This window comes from Sparus aurata, chromosome 8 (assembly GCF_900880675.1).
Source record: "Sparus aurata chromosome 8, fSpaAur1.1, whole genome shotgun sequence".
NCBI lineage: Eukaryota > Metazoa > Chordata > Actinopteri > Spariformes > Sparidae > Sparus > Sparus aurata.
In genome coordinates, this window is record NC_044194.1 from 6,248,738 (window position 1) to 6,268,136 (window position 19,399).

General features: G+C 42.3%; 1 protein-coding gene across 1 annotated transcript in view; it reads left to right on the forward strand.

Moving 5' to 3' along the window:
- The first annotated feature begins 3,385 nt into the window (after positions 1–3,385).
- The window catches only part of lrrc4ca (leucine rich repeat containing 4C, genome duplicate a), a 178,599-nt gene continuing 162,585 nt past the window's right edge, over positions 3,386–19,399 (forward strand). Inside the window, exon 1 of the mRNA XM_030426537.1 lies at positions 3,386–4,204. The gene's annotated coding sequence lies outside the window, so the exon portion shown is untranslated. The remainder of the gene's footprint in view (positions 4,205–19,399) is intronic.

Here is a 19,399-nt window from a genome sequence, read left to right on the forward strand (position 1 = left end):
GAGCTGGGTAATGGAATAGCACATAGAAAAGAGGATCTAGAGGTTATTCTTAACCTGACTCTGGGTTTTTGACCTCTGTGATCTGTAATTTCTGTTGTTTTCAACAGCTTTTTTTTTTTTTCTTTTTTAACAACTATTGCATAGAAGCTGCCTCGTACATGGTAGCACAAAATAATTGTAATGGTTTTAATTGTCCAAGCTAAGAAGCACATACAGTACATCCTTTTCTTGTATCTCTTGTCCTCTGCATGCTTCACTAGGTAAAGGGTCAAGCTTCCCTGCCCTATATGCAAATAAACACATCCACATTTGCACAAAGAAAAGATGGAAATGAATGTCTGACAAATGCCGAATTTGCGGGAAGGCCAATATAATTAAGGATTTGTCACAGTCAGTGTTTCACAAAGTTCAAGAAGTCAATCCGAGGTCAAAAACTCTCAGAATTGAGTGATTCTTAAATGGGGTCTGGTGTATTTCTCTCCCTCTTTAACTCCTCACTGTGGTTGACTGTGGTCGATATGGATTCTTGAACCTATAATATGTCGGGGTTCACGCCGGCTGTCTGCTTTTGGGCAAAACATTTTCAAATTAATATATCAGAGCAGGCATATCTTGCTGTTTCAAATCAATAATAATACAAAAAGAGTACTGTGCACCACTGAAGATGTCATTATATAGTCTGAGTTCTCAGCTCTGCACCACCAGCTGTGATCTTACAGCATCCCTGCAATGTTTGTGGCCAATGCAAAACTGTTCTACGAGATCTCATGAGCCTTCTCAAAATCACAGCCTCCCCAGAGCACTCACACCGGTCGGTCAAGCCACAAATAAGGTGTTCAATATCTCAAGAGCACAGCAGAAATGTAATTGTATCCATCAGTCTGTGATACAGTAAGCAACAACTCCGGCCCCAAATCAGATCCGTCTGACGAGTCCGGTAAAGTTAACAGGCACTTTACCAGATAGTCAGTCGGGCTTCCAGTCTGCAGTGAGAAGACACGATAAGGCAATAAAAAGCCCGGTACAATCAGCCTGCTGGCAGAGCAGAGGAACAGGTCTGCAATCACGTCGCTCCAAAACTAAGAGCGTGTGTTAAACTGAAGCCTGGTCCAAAGCTGTAGGTCATGAACCGTCCTGGGAGTCTTTGTTCTTTCTGCTCTCACAGACACTTTTTCTTGTCAATAAAGTTGTGTCTAATAACATGACTAATGTCATTTAGGAATGGCAATTAAAGGACCCTGGTGTTGCGCACGCTGGCGCCAAACGTAAAAAGGCAACACATCCACCGTTAATGTTATTTGTCACACGTGCACTTTCCCAGGCAAGAGAAACGACTCCGGCAGATTAGTTGCAGCATGAACAATTAATGCCCGATTAGCAATTAATAAGGCGCCTCACAACTTTGCCAGATCCCAAAGTGATGCAAAAGACCGTGTGAAGCAAAAACAAAGACAGTAGCTGAAGTCACCGTTCAATCTACCGACCATCACTAAAGTCTGTACATGCATGTTATTTTCCTCCCCACTGTGCATTCAGTGCGTGCATGACAATCCTGCCGCGAATACCTTTCTTCGCCATTATCGTCCATCTCGCATTATATGAAAGTACCGAGAACATTTTCAGAATGCGCTGTAATTTTGCCTCGCCACCTTTGCTCTCTGTGCTCGTTGACTGAATGTGATGACACATCTTCTTTAATTCACACTTCTGGCAGAACCCTCTTCACACACCACGGCATGATAATCACAACTGCAGCTAAAATAAATACCGTAGATTGAATCAACGCTTATCCAACACTTCTCGCAAAGATGTGTTTTCTCCGCCTGCAACAAACATTATTACTATAATTTATAAATCAGGAAATGACATATTACTATGTATTTATGTATTTATTTATTTGTCATTATTTATTATTGAAAAAAAGTGAGTGTTTTGTGGGGAGGAGCTGCTGGTAAACTGCTCATAGCTGACTCTAGAGAGTCACATTGGATTCTGCGCCAGTCTGAAGCAGTTTATTGAAGGGAGACGAGCTCAGAGATGACTTGTAGCTATTGAGGACAAAAGTTGATTTATCTTCACTCCTATTTACCGGCCTGACTGCAGCAGCGATCTGCTGAGAGGCCTCCATTGTCTGTGTTTATGTCACGTTACTGTAATGTTGCCTGCAGACTGGAGCTGGATGGTAAATGTACTTCACCTCATGGAGACATTACAGAAAGGAAAGGGAAAAAGAAGAGATGGGACTGCAGTCTGTGGTGAGTGCTGAATGCTGACATTTGACTTAAATTCAAGGACAGAGAAACACAGGCTGCTGGCTAACGTTAGCTCACAGCTAATGCAGTGAAGCTGTTTGCTGGAAGATAAACAATACATGAGTTATGAGGTCGCGCTTTAAAATGTTAACTCACCTCAAATGTAGCCTTGTTCGGCCTGAAATAGTGGCCACCTGACGCAACGCGCCATTTTCTTGAGTAACCTCGTGGATTTCTCTGGGTTTAATTGTAGGAAACATTAAACATCATGTGAGTACACAAATCAACACAAATTATAAAACAAAGTTCTCATTGTTTTGGGCCATTTTATTTGGGCATATATTTTTAATATGTAAAAAGATTAAAAAAACAAAAAAAAACAAAACGATCATCATGATTGTTTTGGTGACATCCATGATTATATCATTTAATATCCGTTACAAAATTAAAATCCTTCAAGCAGCTGCAGCCTGGATGGTTTCCCTCTCTTTTCTTTTGTCTTTTTTCTTTATAATGACTATAAGAACTAATTTGTTTGTCACATTTCCTCTGTCACATTTAAATTTTTTATGAAAACCAAGGTTTAGGTGTACTCCATTTCATCCATGTCCATCTCCAAGATTAAACACTCATTTATTGTGGCTTTTCAGTGTGTCTTGTTAGGTCCATGTTGAGTTTTTTTACCCAGTGGGGACAGCAACGCCACTAAGTCAAAACTACTGGCATTTCACGCAGATGCACAATTGAACCAGGTTTTCTCAAGAGCTGTGATCTTGAAATAGACTTCGTCTTCTAGACAATTTCTCTGTTTTTCCGTTGATTGGAATAGTCTGCCGTCCAGAGTCGGAGCAGCACTCACAGACAGCTTAGTCTGTTGGAGATAAGGCGGATCAAAGACACTGAGTCAGGGATCTAGAGATCACATCTACTCTATCAATCCCCTCAGTCTGGCTGAAGAAAAAAAAAAAAAAAAAAATCATCAGATTCAAGGAGCACAATCACGTCTTTTAAGGAAGACAGCCTATTTGTATTCCAGGCTCCCACTGTGTCTCCTCACGTGTGACTGAGTGCAAGTGAACGAAGGAGAGTCAGCAAGGAGGGAGGAGGGCAGAAAGAGGGAGAGGGAGTGTATGAGAGAGAGGAAGGATGAATCTAATGCGTTGCAGCAGAGAACTGTGACAGACCAGGCATTTATTTGAGCAGAGACTGCTGCTGTAGCAGGGAGGACGCAGCAGCAGCAGCAGCAGCAGCAGCGGCGGCAGCACCGCTTTATCAGTCAGTGCCTCTACCACAGCTGGAGACAAGGTGGACACGGAGAGGCGGAGGCACACGGGGATACACACCGGGAGCACAAAACCTCTCCAACGCCACCACCAGCTGTATGATTTTTGGAATACTATGTTGGCTTTTCCAGCTTTGCCGTTTTTTTTTTTTCCTGACTCACTCCATCTATCACCCTTTGCTCTGTCTCTTGATTTGAAGGGGGGTATTCATGCCAAGGGAAAGTGTGGCTTGAATGAGAATCAGCGCCGGTCTCTCTACAGGTCAGACATTAGTACCAGCAAGAAGACTCAAGAGGCATTCTGCACATTATGCAAATCTCCTGAGTACTCCTCTGCCGTCTCCGGGGGCTTTTATCACAGCTCTGTCTCATCCAGCGGAAAGAAGTCAGGGGAGTTATTGGCGTCGAGAAGAACAAATGACAAGTTGTGTTCCAAGTAGGCCCCGGCTTGTCTTTTTTTTTTTTTTTTTTCTTTTCCTGTATGGCTGTTGAGTTTTTGGGTCAATGTGGGAGGAAAACAGAGACAAGAAAAACAGAAAAGCAAAAGTAAATTCCCTTTATAAGAAGAAGAAAACAGCTGCAAAATTCTCTCTTGCCTCATTTTTCACTGCTGGTGAATCTTGTTCATTCCTCCTGAGGGACGCCCTGGACCGAGATGTGAAACACACCGGTGAGTAATACCAAGTTTCCAACTTTCGCACACGCATTTTTGGCTGTGACACAGACCTCTGCTTTATTATCAATACCTGTTTCTTGCATCAATGTCTCAGATTGTTTAGTCTGAGCGTTGGTATCTACTCAAAGCAAGGCATTGACTAACCACTGACCTCACAAGAACTGACATTGGGCAAGGTTAACGTTGGAGAAACAAGAAAAGATAATATGCAGCGCCTGGTAGACTTCATGATGTGTTCACCCTCCAGCTTGTTATTAATGTTTCTCTTGGAAAAAAAAACAATCTAATTTCAAGAAAGTCTCGTTTTTCTGTCGTCTTTGCAGCCCAGGCTGCAGGGATTGATGCCCCACAGTTACTCTAACACAGAATTGACAGGCTAGCTGATGCATGGCGAGCCTTCTCCACCAAGATCAACTTGTTGTAATTGTGTTGCTAAGCTACCGTTCCCTTCTGCGAGAGTAATCATGCTACCTGTCCGGCATTACTTGATTTACCGTCTTTGGCCATCAGCATAATTCATTACTTCGGTTCTGAGAGCTCGTGTTGTGTAGTTACACCCCGAGACTTGGGGGGAAATGAACGTATAGCCTTGTCCTTCAGAGTTCTCCTGCACAGGGCTTGTTGAATACTGTTCCTACACTGTCAGAGCTGTGCATAGTGGAGCGGCTGTGGAACGCCCCGCAGTTTCAATATAGAAAAGATCAAACTGTGTCTGAATATCTCCGGATCGTCGGCACATAAAGTATTGGAAATGAGGTATGTTTGATGTTGGTGTTAAAAGGCAAATAGTTTGGCACACCTGCTGTGCAAACGCATGGACCTTTATGTGAGAGATTTACTACTCAGGGTGCAAAATAAATGACTGCTTTTCTGTTGGAGAGCTGAACATTGTCTCTGCTGGAAACACAAATGCCTCTTTTTGTCTTCTAACTTAATCAAAGAGCTGTATGAACCATATCCAGGCACCCTGATGTCAATCACAGGTGCCTGCTCTTGTTCAGTCTTGTCCAACCTGTAACAGATCAACTATAATCACACATAAGGGTAATTGCCAAGTACTAAACAAGACTGAGAATCAAGTACACCAGAAACTGGTGTCCTGTGTCCTGGAGGACTGGAGGACTGGCGGTGGGCGGTTTCTATTTACCGCAATCACACTCCTCTGTCACCAACAGGCCTGTTGAGATAGGAGGGAGCATTGCACACACATTTAGATTACACCATCGTCTGTTTGTATGCAATCAGGGCCTCCCAAGATGCTGGACAAGGGCTTTACCCCTGAGAGACTATGTAGTGATGAGCCTATGTGTGCACAACCCTTGATGCCACTTGTGATTCTTGAAGCAGTGATGTGACGATGAAAGGCCTGTAATTGCTGCTGATTAAGATATTAGAAAATGCATTCACCCATGCATAATGAAATTATATGCGTCATCGAAATCACACCAAAACATACTTCAATTAGTTCAATTGATGAAGTCCTTCCATCAAGTCGGGATCACTCGAGGAAAAAAAAGTGAGCAGAATCTGATTCATTCACTCACCGTTCATTATGGCAGGACGCTGTGTCGCATGCCAGCGTGGTAAACTACGTGGCGTCTGCCCGAAGTGAACGCGTGGATGATTGTGGCGGTTGCGGCACGGTGTTATGATTGTCACACATGGGTTGTTACTCACTGTTTAGCCATCAACCAGATTGCATAGTCTACGCACAATGGCAAGATAACACTAGATTGCGTAATATTGGTTCTATTTCCTTCCTACACAACCCAAACTGCACTAAACCCGCAGCCCTATGGGGAACAGAGCATGCCAGCATGGAACAATAGACTGTCAGCCATTCTTTTGAAGCTTAATCCAGCACAAATCCCACACCGAAAACATTAGTCTCAGTAGCAAGCATATGTGCCATATATTATTGAGCAAGGGAAACAATAGGAGCAGCATCAAAAACAAGCGAGACACAGGAGCACACCGGTGGACCTCTCGAGTGAGCCACACCTGGCTTTTACCTAAATCTACTGATGTGTTCTAGTGTTACAACACGGACGACTACAAACCCAGCACTTCAAATACATTTGCTGCAGTAACAGATCAAGTGTTTGTTTTTGTCGTTTTTTTTTTTTGCTTGAATTAGTTTATACAGACAGATGAATATGATTTCACAAAGAAAAAAAAAATGCAAGCCTTTAGAAACAGAGATGAACAGAAATCAAATATAATAGATTTAGAGAGTCATACAACTCGAGTGCTATTTTCCTCGTTATGCCAATTACTGTATATTGATTGGGAGAACTGGGAACGACGCTACAGTAAAGTCCAAAGGGGCAAGAAGCGCGAGGGGTCAGACACGGTGTAAACAAGTGAACGGTTCAACCTGATTATCTTCATCTCTCACACTTCATCGGGGGATGAACTTGAAAGATCGCGCAGAGAATAATCTCATATTGCGCCGTCTAAATCTGGTCAGTAGGTCAGAGCTGAACAAGATGTCAGAGGATATTACAGTTTATTGTTTGTCAGTGTATATGCAGGTTCTTTTTTATTTCTTTTTTTAATAGAACTGACAAACAAATATATATGTCGTCCTTAATTTGTGGATTAATCGACAGAAGGACCTTTATTTGCGTGAGCTGATTGCTGTGGCAGAACTAATACGCTCACAGACGGAGATAGTCCAACTTCCCATGAAAAATAGCCTTCGATATATCCTGGCAACTGGGCTTCCAAAAATATTGTCAGAAACCTGAATTATTCCAAACACAAAATATGTGTATTTAGGTGTGTGTATGGATTCATTAATGTCCAAGTGTAACTTCTTGCTGCCTCTGTCCGTGCAAGGATATCTTTATTCTTAGGGATCAAATTGGTCATTTTGGAAATCGCGTGTCCGTGGGTGGAATGTGCGGTAAGATCACGCCGCGGGCTTCTGACCTAATCCGACGAGAGTCTCATAAGATGTGCAATTCAGCCAGCAACTGTCTCCTCAGACCTAGACTTGTGGATGTTTCTGTGTGAATCTCAGTGCTTATCTATATACTACACTCTCCCCAGGTGAACAGTAAAGTGGCAGGTATCGCGGGCTGTCAGGGAGCCGGAGACAGAAAGAGCAAAAGAGAGAACTGACCTCTTCGCTCCTCTCTTCTGTGCCTTGCTGATGATGTTGCCCTTGCCAGCTCGGCAGTTGTAGTGTGGAACAGGTTTAGAGAAGTTTGCCGAGCTTTAACTGGAGGCTTTGAATGTCTCTGTCACTGCAAGAAAAGGGGCGAAAATGAGAAAATGTAACCTTTATGCACTGGTATGTTTCTCTGTGAATCGTGGACCCCGAGATAAAAAGGCTCACTGCAACCACACTGACAACTCCAGAAATACGGTGTCTGCACATATGACTGTCCTGAGACAAAAAGGCTAATATATTTAAGATCCTGCATCGCCTAGCTGCAATGAAAAGGGCATGACCCCGATATTCTCCCAAACCACTAACTCAAGAGTCATTCTCAGGAGGAGCAGAGATGAAAGATGCCTTTTAGCCATGCTGGTGTCATGGCTCTATTGACGGCAATTAAGGTCAGTCAGTAGGTGAATTACTCACTATGGCTCGACGGAAATACCTCGACACCTAATGGATGGATTGCTACTGCACATATACAGACATTCATGCTCCCAAGAGGTTGAGTCCTACCTTGACTTTTTCCCTTAGAGCCAACGTGAGGTTGGTATGTGCGAGTGACGTGTTTTAACAAAAAAAGCGTTAGCTGTTTGCTCGAATGTTTCAAATGGCCTTCGTCCACATTTATCAGACAGAGACAAATAGAGGCCAGAGGACTCTGGATCCAGGCTAAATCTGGAGTACGGTGAAGGTGTTTCAGCTGTAGATGATTCACCTTGGCAGATGAATGATGGTATTGTACTGTCAAATTCATCTCACAATTCTGCACCACACGATTTATGTTTGGCGCTAACATTTAGTGCAATACAAGAAGTGGTGGGCCTACATTCAGAGGGCCATGAGCTCAAAGTGCTGGAGATCTAGTTCATCTGAGAGTTCATGCAGGTGATTGATGTTTGCCTCCCGTCACAAACCGCTGTTGTATATTCCGAAGATGATATTTTCCTACATTTAACCATCATGTTGAGGCCTTGTGTAGATATTGTTGAAAGTGAGAATTTTGGCATTGGACATAAAAAGATTCTTGTAGGTGATTTATAATCAAATACCGTCTCTCTGGATTTCACTATTCTTATTCTTACAGATTTCATTGCTGCATTCCACACATTAGACCATAATAATATCCTCATCTCTCGCCTGGAGCATTCTTCTAAGTGCTGTGTTGTTTCAGTTTTTTTTTTTTCAGGAAACTGAAACATGTCCAGTTGCCTACGATACAAGCACTTAGAAACTATGACCTGGATGACTGAGAGCCTTCATCAACCTGGGGCATTGTGTTGTTATTAGAGGTCTCACTCTGTCAACCTTGTTGACTCTGCATCGTCCTCAGCAGCTCTCCCTTTGGAAGTTCCTCAGGGTTCAGTTCTCGGGCCAATCGTCTTTATCCTTTTTATGCTCCCACGCGTTATTTAAATCCCATCTTAAAACACATCTTTGATCCTCGTTTTTTGTTAACTCAGTATAATGCCCTCCTATTGTCTTTAGACTGGCGTTTGTGTGATTTGTATGGCTTTTGCTATTAAATTGTATAGGAATGTGGTCATCTGTTTGTGATATTTGAATATATATCACTAAACGGAGGCTTTATCTGGAGATATATACTTTACCAGGGAATGGTTAAGCTAAGGAAAAAGAGCCTCTGAAATTCCACCCCATGATGATGATATGCATCATTTTCAGCCATCCTCTTTAGGGTAAATATATATTATACTCATTTTTGGATTATTTTTGGGTCCTATCCAGAAGCACCCACGAGATCTGCATCCTGGTGCCGCTCTCTAACTCAGCAATCTTCCACAGACACTCTTCACACACATCGACCAGATTGTTCATTTCCAGTCCAAACCAAATGAGACATGTTAAGAATCTTAACCTACTAGGACTGGTCCTCCCTATGCTAATACAGACAACCCTGAAAAAGGTCTCTTCCCCAGGCATCCTTTGTACCTGCTGCCATCTGGAGTAGACATTTCAGAGCGTGGGCAAGTCAGCACAGGTCAGCTCTGCCCTAATTAGTATTTCATCATAATTATACAGAGACTGCAGACTGACAGCACTATTTAAGATGGTGTAATGCTGCAGGTAGGCAGTGACTGAATGAATGGAAATATCACTTTATCATAGTGGGAGACATCGCTTAATGCAGGTAATGGCTCATTCCCTGATGATAAGGATCGTTTTAAAAAAAGACGGAGAGAGAAATGCGGAAAGGGAACGATAGGTAAAGCTTTTTAATGTACTCGCAAATGAAACATGATGTGAGAAATGAATAATCTCAGCAGAATTACGGAAATAAGGGAAGACATCGAGATTTATCTGTAACTTAAAGGGCAACAATGTTTATACTGCATCCACGATTGTTTCTTTCAGGTGCACTATCAATTTTTGTTTACATTCTGTCAGTGGTTGACATACACAGAGAAAGCTGTGGATATGATGAATGCAAGCAAACACTGAACGCTACAAGATAAATGCAGAGATGTAGCATACTGTGGCAATGCAGTACAAAGAAAAAGAGGATGTGTGGCACTCCCAAGAAGTGCCAAGACAGACAGTATTTCTTTATGGAATATGTGACAGTGAATTAATGAATTCACCACATGAAAATTAAACAAACTCAAATCACTCGTGGAGTATATTTGCGGTGGATGTGGCCGTCTAATTTTGGTAACCAGAGTTAAGCAGAAGCCTTGCACAGTGCGGTACAGTCTGGAAAAGGGGCTGAGGCAGAATGGATACATTGTTAGAGGGAGGAATATATTATAAGCAGATGAAGTTGGGGCAGGCTTTCATGGTGTCCAATCACATTAACTCCTCTCATCTCCTTTAAAAGCAGCAGACAGTTTCCTAATGGGCATGGCGCAGAGTCCGGACCAGGCCAGACCCTTTTAGAGGAAAGGTGTTTGATAATCCAGGAGGTGCAAAGAACTGAGACACAATTATGCAGAATCCAGGATTTAAATTTACAGCAGCCAAAAATTATTTCCGAGGACCACTCAGTCCGAGTTGTTCATATATGTTTCTAACTTTTCTGCAGTTGTGATTTAAATCAGTGGCAAAACAGCGATAATGGAAGTGAATGACAAAAAAACTACAAATATGACCACACAAATTTTTAACTCCGATTTTAATCAGAACAAAATAGACATTCGGCGAGTGTTCTTTAGGGAGGAGCTACTCAGAGCCGACTAGCGTTGTGGAGGCTAAGCCGGACCTGAGAAATAAACAGTCACATCTGAATCCGCTCTTATCCGTAACTGTTTACTGATGTGACAAGACCTAAGAGATCACGTTTATTTAGGGATCGAAAAGTCTATTTATCTTCACTCCTATTTATCGGCCTGACTGCAGCAACCATCTGCAAAGACGGCCCGACACACACATTCTCTTTGCGTGCCATTGCGGCTAACGCTAGCTCACGGCAAATGTAGTGATCTGGCTGTTTGGGGCACTGCATGAGTGAAGGTGAATGATCCTGCAGTTAAACTTGCTTTGCTGGTAGTTAATACACCATTTAACAACACGCGTTTACAAGCGGGATAGTTTTGAAGTGTTATTCGCGCTCAACCTTGAAGTAGCGACATCGACCTAATGAAACGCATCATTCGTTTGAGGAAACTTGAGGATTTCTCCGGGTTTGAACATTGTTTGAGACATTTTAGATTATGTAAGTACACAAATCAAGGGCTCGGTCTTTTTTAGACATCACTGCAGGATTGCTGTATGTTTTTATGTTTTAAACAAATATCTTTATGTGCTCTCAGAAATATCTGGTAATGGCTGCTTCACACGTTTCATTCAGAATAGCGGTCGTGGATTCGCTTGAATCCATTTTTGGATTTGTTTAATATCCAAAACAAAGCACTTAATAGTGTTCTATTTTTTTCATGCATTCATTTAGCTATTGAGGGCTTTCATACATTTATCACATCGCATGCATGTGTGGTTATGGCGGGGTGAAAAATGAAGATTACCAAACCACAACCAAACCCCCCGATACACAAACCCACAGTGATTATATTTTATCGCTGCTCAATGAGATAACAAATGAACCGAAGCCTAATTGGACCAAGTGGTGGTATGCCACTGCAGTATTTACAAAACCTCTGGCCGCCTCTCATCTCCTGGTTTTTTGGCACAGCTGCAGTGGAGAATCGCAGCCTGCCCTCTAATGTGCCGTGGTAAAAATGGACATTTGCGCTTGGTTGTAATAAACGTGCCGAGTGAATAAGTCCTTCCGTATAAATATGTATCCTCTACCACAGCACATCTGCACAGTCTTAACATCCTCATAAAAACACTGTATGTTCATCCCTCAGTGGAGAGCAAACACAGGGAAATTTCAAAGCGCGAAAGATAGATGTTGCAGTAGGTGTACAGGTGTGATGATAACAGTATATTCTGATCGTAACACAGTTGATGTTGCAATAACTTCTGCGGATAAAAAAACTACTTTGATACTGTCTCTAAATATCACGAACACTGCCGATTTGTTTCGTTTTAGGGTCAAGCTGCAAGCCAACAGCCACCTGTAAATACTGTAAGATATTGTAATGAGCTTTAGAAAGTCATTCATTTCTCAGCAGAGGACTGCTAACAGCTTGAAACATATGGAGGGAAAATCGCAAACCAGTGTTGCTGGCAATTCAGCAGTGATTATTAAGGAACACCTGTTTGGCTGGCTGGCAAGGCGACTCAGGGTCCCGCTGAATAGCAGCAGGCTAATGAAGGTCTCCTCTGCTTAATTGTTTGGGCTATAAATAGTGACGGATAGAGGGATAGAGCACTGCACCACTCTCATCCATTTTTTTTTTTTCCATACATAACGTGAATGTGCTACGGGCAGGGGAGGCGATTGTGTAATTACCAAAATTAGCAATTACAAAAGAGTCATTAAGAGCAAACTGTACAATTTTACCTCGGCGAAAGAATGGATGCGCGGAGCAAGGCTCGCCTGTTAAAGGACGAGGCGGGGCAATAATCAATAAACATCTTCGGTGTAAGGTATATTAAAGTGCCATTATAACGGATAAAGTTGCATTTGATGATAAAGGTGAACAGCAGCTTTGAGATTGCAGCAAAGCCTCGGCGAGGTTTTTTTTTCCTCATCAGCAATTCAAATCGTGGCCAAAGTGATTTCTTCTTGCTTTGGCCTACGCAGTCCCCAGCTCTCACACGCTGCCTTTGCTCCGGCAGAACCTCATTTTATGGGAAATTAAATGCAGAACACATCACTAATTGCAACATTACCCACAACTATATCTCCAGAATGACTCTTTGACAGGAGAACTGGATGAGAATAAAGCGGGATCGTCTGATTTTCAGTTAAATAGCGTTTGAAGCATTGCCACTGCAGCGTGCGCCCTGCTGTTCAGGGGTCACCTTCATTGATGCCGTTCAAATGAGTTTGTCTGGCAGTGTTTTCCAGGTCAACCCTTCGGAGGGAGAGAGAGAGAGAGAGAGGGGGGCGGTAACTTCTGCAAGCTTAAAAGTTTCACAGCGAGCATGAAAAGAATTACATCACTGCAATGTTGTTTTGTGGAGGCGAACAGAGAAACAATAAAGCTAAAATTGATTTTGTTTCTTGAATTACTTTCATGGCACTGACTTCTGAAAATTGAAATGTTCTTGGATGAAAAAAAAAAACAAAAAAACGCCTCAACCAAAATAACTTCAAGCGCGACCGTTCTCCTCGGGGATCAAATAGTGCGCGAAGAAATCTCTTCATTATAAATCCTTCAGCGTGTATCCTTTGTTGCAAATTGCCGCTCATTCATACGATAGGGCGCACAGACTAAACACTTATTTAAGAGAGGTAAGAAAAATGGAGTCAAGGTTTAGTTATCAGGGTCGACCACCCCGTAGATGGGAGAGGGAACAAACGCAGAAGATTAACTGCAACTCAAGCCGAAAATACAAAAAAAGAAAAGAGAGAGAGAGAGAGAGAGAGATTACGTCGTGAGGGTCCATCAGGGCTTGAGCCGCAAGAGCGCTTTAATGTCACCTTGACTGTGCTTGAGCTCCATAGTGAGGCAACCAGCGTGGCCCACGGTACCGGGAGGAAGCACGATTATTATAATTTATGCAGGGTCTGCATTTGGATTGGGGCCAATTGCCCACTGATTCACTAGGAACCTCCACCGGTGTCACAGATGACTGCACCACAGATGAATATGCAACCACTTTACTAATCACGGTCAGATCCATTAGATCACAGATACTGCACTGATAAACTAGAGTATTTTTCCTTGCTGGAGTTTGCATTCAGAGCATCCTATGTTTCACACTTGTCTAATCTTTATTTTATTAACAGACAAAAGTGGATGACAGATGTCGTGCCATCAGCTCCTGCATGCTATTTACTGGGGGAGCTGTGTTGAAAGTAAATAATATAGGACAGCTTTTGGCCCAGCAAGTGTCAATTCAACCGATGAATGTAACTGACAACAATTTGGGGATTTTTTGAGCAGGTAGAAAATGTTGCCAAGCAGAGACAATAAGTTCAACTTGGCTCTTTGTTCACGCATATTCAAAAATACGGGATAATTATGCTACCCAAGCCATGATAGTGACTTTTCCTCATGCTTTAACTTATAAAAGCCACAAACCGGATGTTATATAGGGTCTTTTGTGTTTCAGATTGCTATTCGCAGCTTCCTTAAAAAAAAAAAGAAGAAAATAGTTAAATGTGTTACAACACAAATCATAGCAGCCACCATGTTTCCGTGAGTTGATTCTGTCACTGTTTGACAGCCCGTCAACTGAGAAGAAAGGAAAGTGTGACAGATTCAAACTCTCTGCTGGTCTCAGTCTACTTTCGGTTCTAAAATGAAACTGTGTGCAGAAGTTAAACAACAGAGGAACAGAGTGAATCATGCTGCTTACGTTACTGACGTCAGCCGTGACACCCGGCTGATCCAACCGCCAGAGCTAATTCCAAATTGATTGTTAAAGAAGACAATACAGACTTATGAATTCTCTGCTGGATACCTATTGAGGCCAAGCCGGCTGTCTTGCCTGAAGCGACTGAGCGTGTGCGAACAATGTCGTAATCCTGGGTGGATTTCTTTTCTTCTTCTATTTTTTTCATACTCTGCCTTTTCAATCTCTGTTTCCATAGAGGACGTGGCACATTTAATTATTTCAAGTTACTGTACGCAGCTTTGGGAGTATAACTAAGGTTGAAGATTTGGTCAATAATAAAAGAATTGTAAGGTATTTTTTGCGTCGATGGTCATGTTGCTTACGTAAGCATGAAAGCTCCTCTGTCATAGTCTAACTGTGGGATTATCAGACGATCACGTCTACAGTTTGAGTTCATGTTAACAGCTGCCTTTTGTTGTGTTAGAGTTCATTCCAACCCAATTTTTTCTGTTAGAAATAGATCTTTTCGGGCAGTTCTGGTGGATTAGAATCACCGTGTAACTGCGAGCTCCCTGTTTTAACTTTGACTGACCTTTATTTACCCCTTTCCCCTTTCCGCCCCTTCTCCCTGTCACTCTCCGCTGTTGATGTAGGTATGCTATTGATTCAGAGGTCAACCTTCTCCCACATATCATCCGAGGCCACCGCCGCTGCTTTGAAAATGTAATATCTTTCAGCTTTCAAAAGATGCACTTGGAAAGTTCAAGGGACTAATGTATCATGCACGAAAGCAAAATCGAGCAGCGGTGGAATGAGGACGAAATAAAGACTCTTCTCCCGTCGCTGTGACACCTACTAAATATGAAACACACGCAAACAAAAACACACAGAGTGAAGCACATGACTAAAGGATGCCATGCCTTCTAATGCTGTTTTGTGTTCAGACCTGACCCCGAACATTCTCCCACAATCTTTGTCTCAGGCTTTTGGTATTGTATTATGCATGCGCTTTAAACATGCAGGGCTGTGTGAAGCCAGGCTGCATTTCCTTTGATGTGCTTGTGTTCTGTCTCCAGATGCAGGCGTACGACTTCCCCTCTAGGTACAGATATGCGGCGCATCCATACTTAATGGTGTAAATAACACTCACCATCGCATTTTTACAGCTGTTTTATTACAATCTTTGGCTAGAAGGACAAACAGCGGCCTAAACAGAATCACAACTTACATTTTCAGTCTTCCTCTGCAGACTCCAATATTTGTTTTATACATGACCATCAGGTCATATACATATATATATATATATATATATATATATATATATATATATAAATATATATATATATATATATATATGTATATATTTATTTTCCATGTACATTACAGAAATAAGAGGCAAATCTGATGTAAGTTATCTAGATTATCCACATAAAGGAGGAAAAAGGTAAATATTTGTCCCTAGTCACTCACTCTGTGTGTTTGTGTGTGTGTGTGTGTGTGTGTGTGTGTGTGTGTGTGTGCATCAGCCGTTGCCATGCTCAGGAGTTGCTGGCAGGCCGTGGGAGTCAGCCGCAGATTTAAAACTGGCCTCTGCCTCCTCTTGGAGCCCCCCTGTCAAACGCAAGAGTTTGCAAAACTATCATGAAGACTAGGGAGCCAAATATTTCTGGCTTCTGTGTGGGAGAGAATAAACACATGGAAAATTGCAAAGTGTGCCACGGGGTATGTTCTGTCAACCGTGGAGGAGTATGTGATGTTAAGCAAAATGCCTCAGGGAAGTAAAAACTACCATACTCCAAACATAAGGGGTCCAGAGGACTGGAGCACACATTTCACAATGCACGGTGCAGTGATTAGATGATGCTTGATGATACAACTGAAAGTACACTTTAAGGCCTCTTACCAAAAATACTACTGCTAGTGATGTTTTTTTATGGCTCCCATCCGTCGTTATAACTTTTAAATGACTTTTTTCATATATACAGTACTCTTTTATTTGAACAGACATTTGATTAAAGGCTCAATTCAATTCTTTTTGCATGTTTCTTCTCAAATTTGGAGCCTTAAAAATGTCAGAAATTAGAAAATTTCCAGACATGTTTCTGTGTCTTTCTGCATCCTCTGACTGATACCACTGCTGTCTGTGTACATGCCTCTCGGTTTGAATGCACATGTGTTGAGCGAGAGACACACAGATGCAGAAATGGAGAGGAGCGTGCTGAGTACCTAGCTGCTAAAACCTTGACTAATGAAGCTTTAATCTGCACCCATTTCGCCACTGAATTTACAGCCAGACCCACTCCAGGGAATCCGAGGGGGTTTCACTGCTCAGCCAAAATCGGCCTCCTTGCGTCATCATAAACACGTGAACTGGATTTGAAAATAGAAATGTTTCATTTGTTTTAATAGTTTTTTTTTTTTTTTTTACTCAGCATGATTAAGTTTGCAATGTGCGAACATTTCCAAATACCATTCAGACGTATTGGTATCAATTGCAAATACTGGGCTTGTAGCTGTGTCTTATAAGGGTTAGGGTCATTTTCAAACAACGATACGAGGAATTAACGAAGACATATTATGCTTTTTCCCCTTTCCTTTGGTGTTTTAGCCAGGTCTCTCTCCCACGTAAAAACAGTGTTCCTGAAACACCTCGTCCGTAGTTCCCATCCTCAATTCCATGACATTGTGACATTAATCTACAACAACCTGTCACACGTTTGCATAATTTATGCCTAGTGGCTAGTTTGGCATGTACTAATTACTGTAGCAAAGTTGCTCTGTTGTTAGTAGTGCTGGCTCTGGCGTGTGTGAGCTGACCAATCAGAGCAGAATGGTGTCCTTAAAGAGACAGGAGCGTTTCAGACAGAGGGGGGATACAATGCTGCTTCACCGGACAGCATAAGAAGACTGATGTGTTTTTTGAGCATTAAAGCATGTAAACCTTTTGTAGTCGTATGATAGGTCTCATTTCAATTGCCAGTGTGCACGTAGAGGGATATGAATCTGTCCTCACCTGGTATCAGTTTGTTAATAGCATCTAATACACTGACTGTGAATATTTCATTAAATTGTTGTGTCATTGTCAGGATTGCACCACAGGATCACTGGACCCCACCAATATATCGGTAGTTCATGCAAGATCAGTGTCATCACAGTCATCAGTTCAATCAAAGACAAGCCATAAGGTCTTTGCTGCCCATTCTGTATGGTTCTAAAAACTAAAAAAAGAAATAAGTCTACATTGCAAAACACCATAAAGTGCCTCACGGGATCCATTAACTCTGTTGCTGTAAAATGCACAGAACCTCATTCAATCCAGTAATTAAAGCGGCAGTGCTGAACTGGCAGCACCTATTGACGAGAGAAAGGTTGTGGGGATCTGTCCCGTCTATAGGAGTGGAATAATGCAGCTCTTTTTTTTTTTTTTTTTACACCTAACAATCACCCACATCTTTTCTCCTCCGCTGCCTCCTCCTCCTCCTCCTCCTCCTCCTCCTCCTCCTCCATCATCCTTCCTGCAAGTTATGAATAATCTGGGGTTTGACATTTGGGACTCCTGATATGGAGAGTTAATTAACTCACTGTAGGTGTTGTTGTGATGATCCTCTGCGTGTTGTGCCTGTACCTGCACAATTGTCTTTAGCACCCCAGACAGTGAGCGATCGCGACGCCCCTGCAGCCTGCAGGAAAGACGTCAAGGCCAAGTGATGAAGGGTTGCTTAAAGTTTGGGCCGGAAAGCTTTCTCTCATTCGGCGATAGCCAGCCTGTTCCCTTACGCCTGAGATAGAACTGTGCGACTTGGTGACCTGCACTTATTTTTCACCTAATCCTCTGACATCCCAAATAGAGTAATGTGCGGATGAAACACTCCGTCGCCCCATTCTGCCTCCACATTCTGGGGGAAGCAGCCGCGTCAGCGCAGAAGGCAGACAGCAGGTGTTGTGATACTGACCCAGGCTACACAGCGATGACAGAGGTTTTCGGCGGTGTCTCATGAATAAACCATCTGATGATTAATTTGAAGAAAAAAACAACAACTACTTAATGCTACAACTTGTTTGGCTACACCGCTGCGAAAATACCAGGGACAAATACAAGCATTACAAACCCCGGGGAAACGGGATGTAAAGCACACACAGGTTTGTAGTCACAGGAAACAGGGCCAATCACTGCTGCAGCAATCACAGATGCTGTCAAAGGCCCAGCTCTGCACTTTTTAAGTGTCTAGCTCGCCTGTCTCGCACTGGCTAGCACCACGGACAGTTCCCTGACTGCTGACAGTCAAGACCTCGGATGCCCCCACAACTCGTGCTCCAGACAGAGTTAACTCTAAAGCCGGGTAGACACTGTGCATTTTTTAAACCTTTTTTTACATCGTGGGAACTCACACTGTGCTTCCCTGCACAGCCAGAACCTGTGACTTTCATAGTCCCATCGTACGGATCAGTCGATCGGCCGTGACTTCGCGCTGAATTTTAACACGGAACCCCCTGGTAAGTTTCCTCTCCGTCGACAGTTTCAATAAAGACTACACAAACGAGATCACAGACGAAGCGAGAGAAAAGCGGCATTATTTCGCGCAATTATACAATGAATGGAGATTCAGAAGAAAGAAAGTAAAGGTATGGAGTGAGAGATGCAGTCTCAGTCGAGACAAAAGTTTTAAAACAGTGTTCAAAATACAGCTGCAGTGATATTAAACAAGACGAAAACAACAGTTTGACAGAAGCCTGGTGGGAAATCGTGTCTAGAATCTGCCCGGCTAAAAGACAAACCTTTGACAATTCTATGGACAATTAAATAATATAGAAGGGATTATTATCATGATTATTTAATCGTAATTCGAATTTACTACTATAGTTTTGTGTGCCTTTTTAAATGCATGCACTAAACACCTATTGTTACTGGTACTGAGACAGTAGAAGCAATAAAATAACTTTTTTGCAATAGCAGAATCAAATTTCACTGTTCTTTTTTAAATTATATGTTGTATACTTGCCTATTCTCCTTACTATTAATCAATTGTGCTTTGATGTGTATGTTAGTACATTGTAGTTTTCCATATTGTCGAAGAAAGATGCAGAACTAATCGTGGACAGTGTATCTAGGAATTTTAGATCATTTATGGGGGCATGATTTTGTTTGCCCTCGCCAC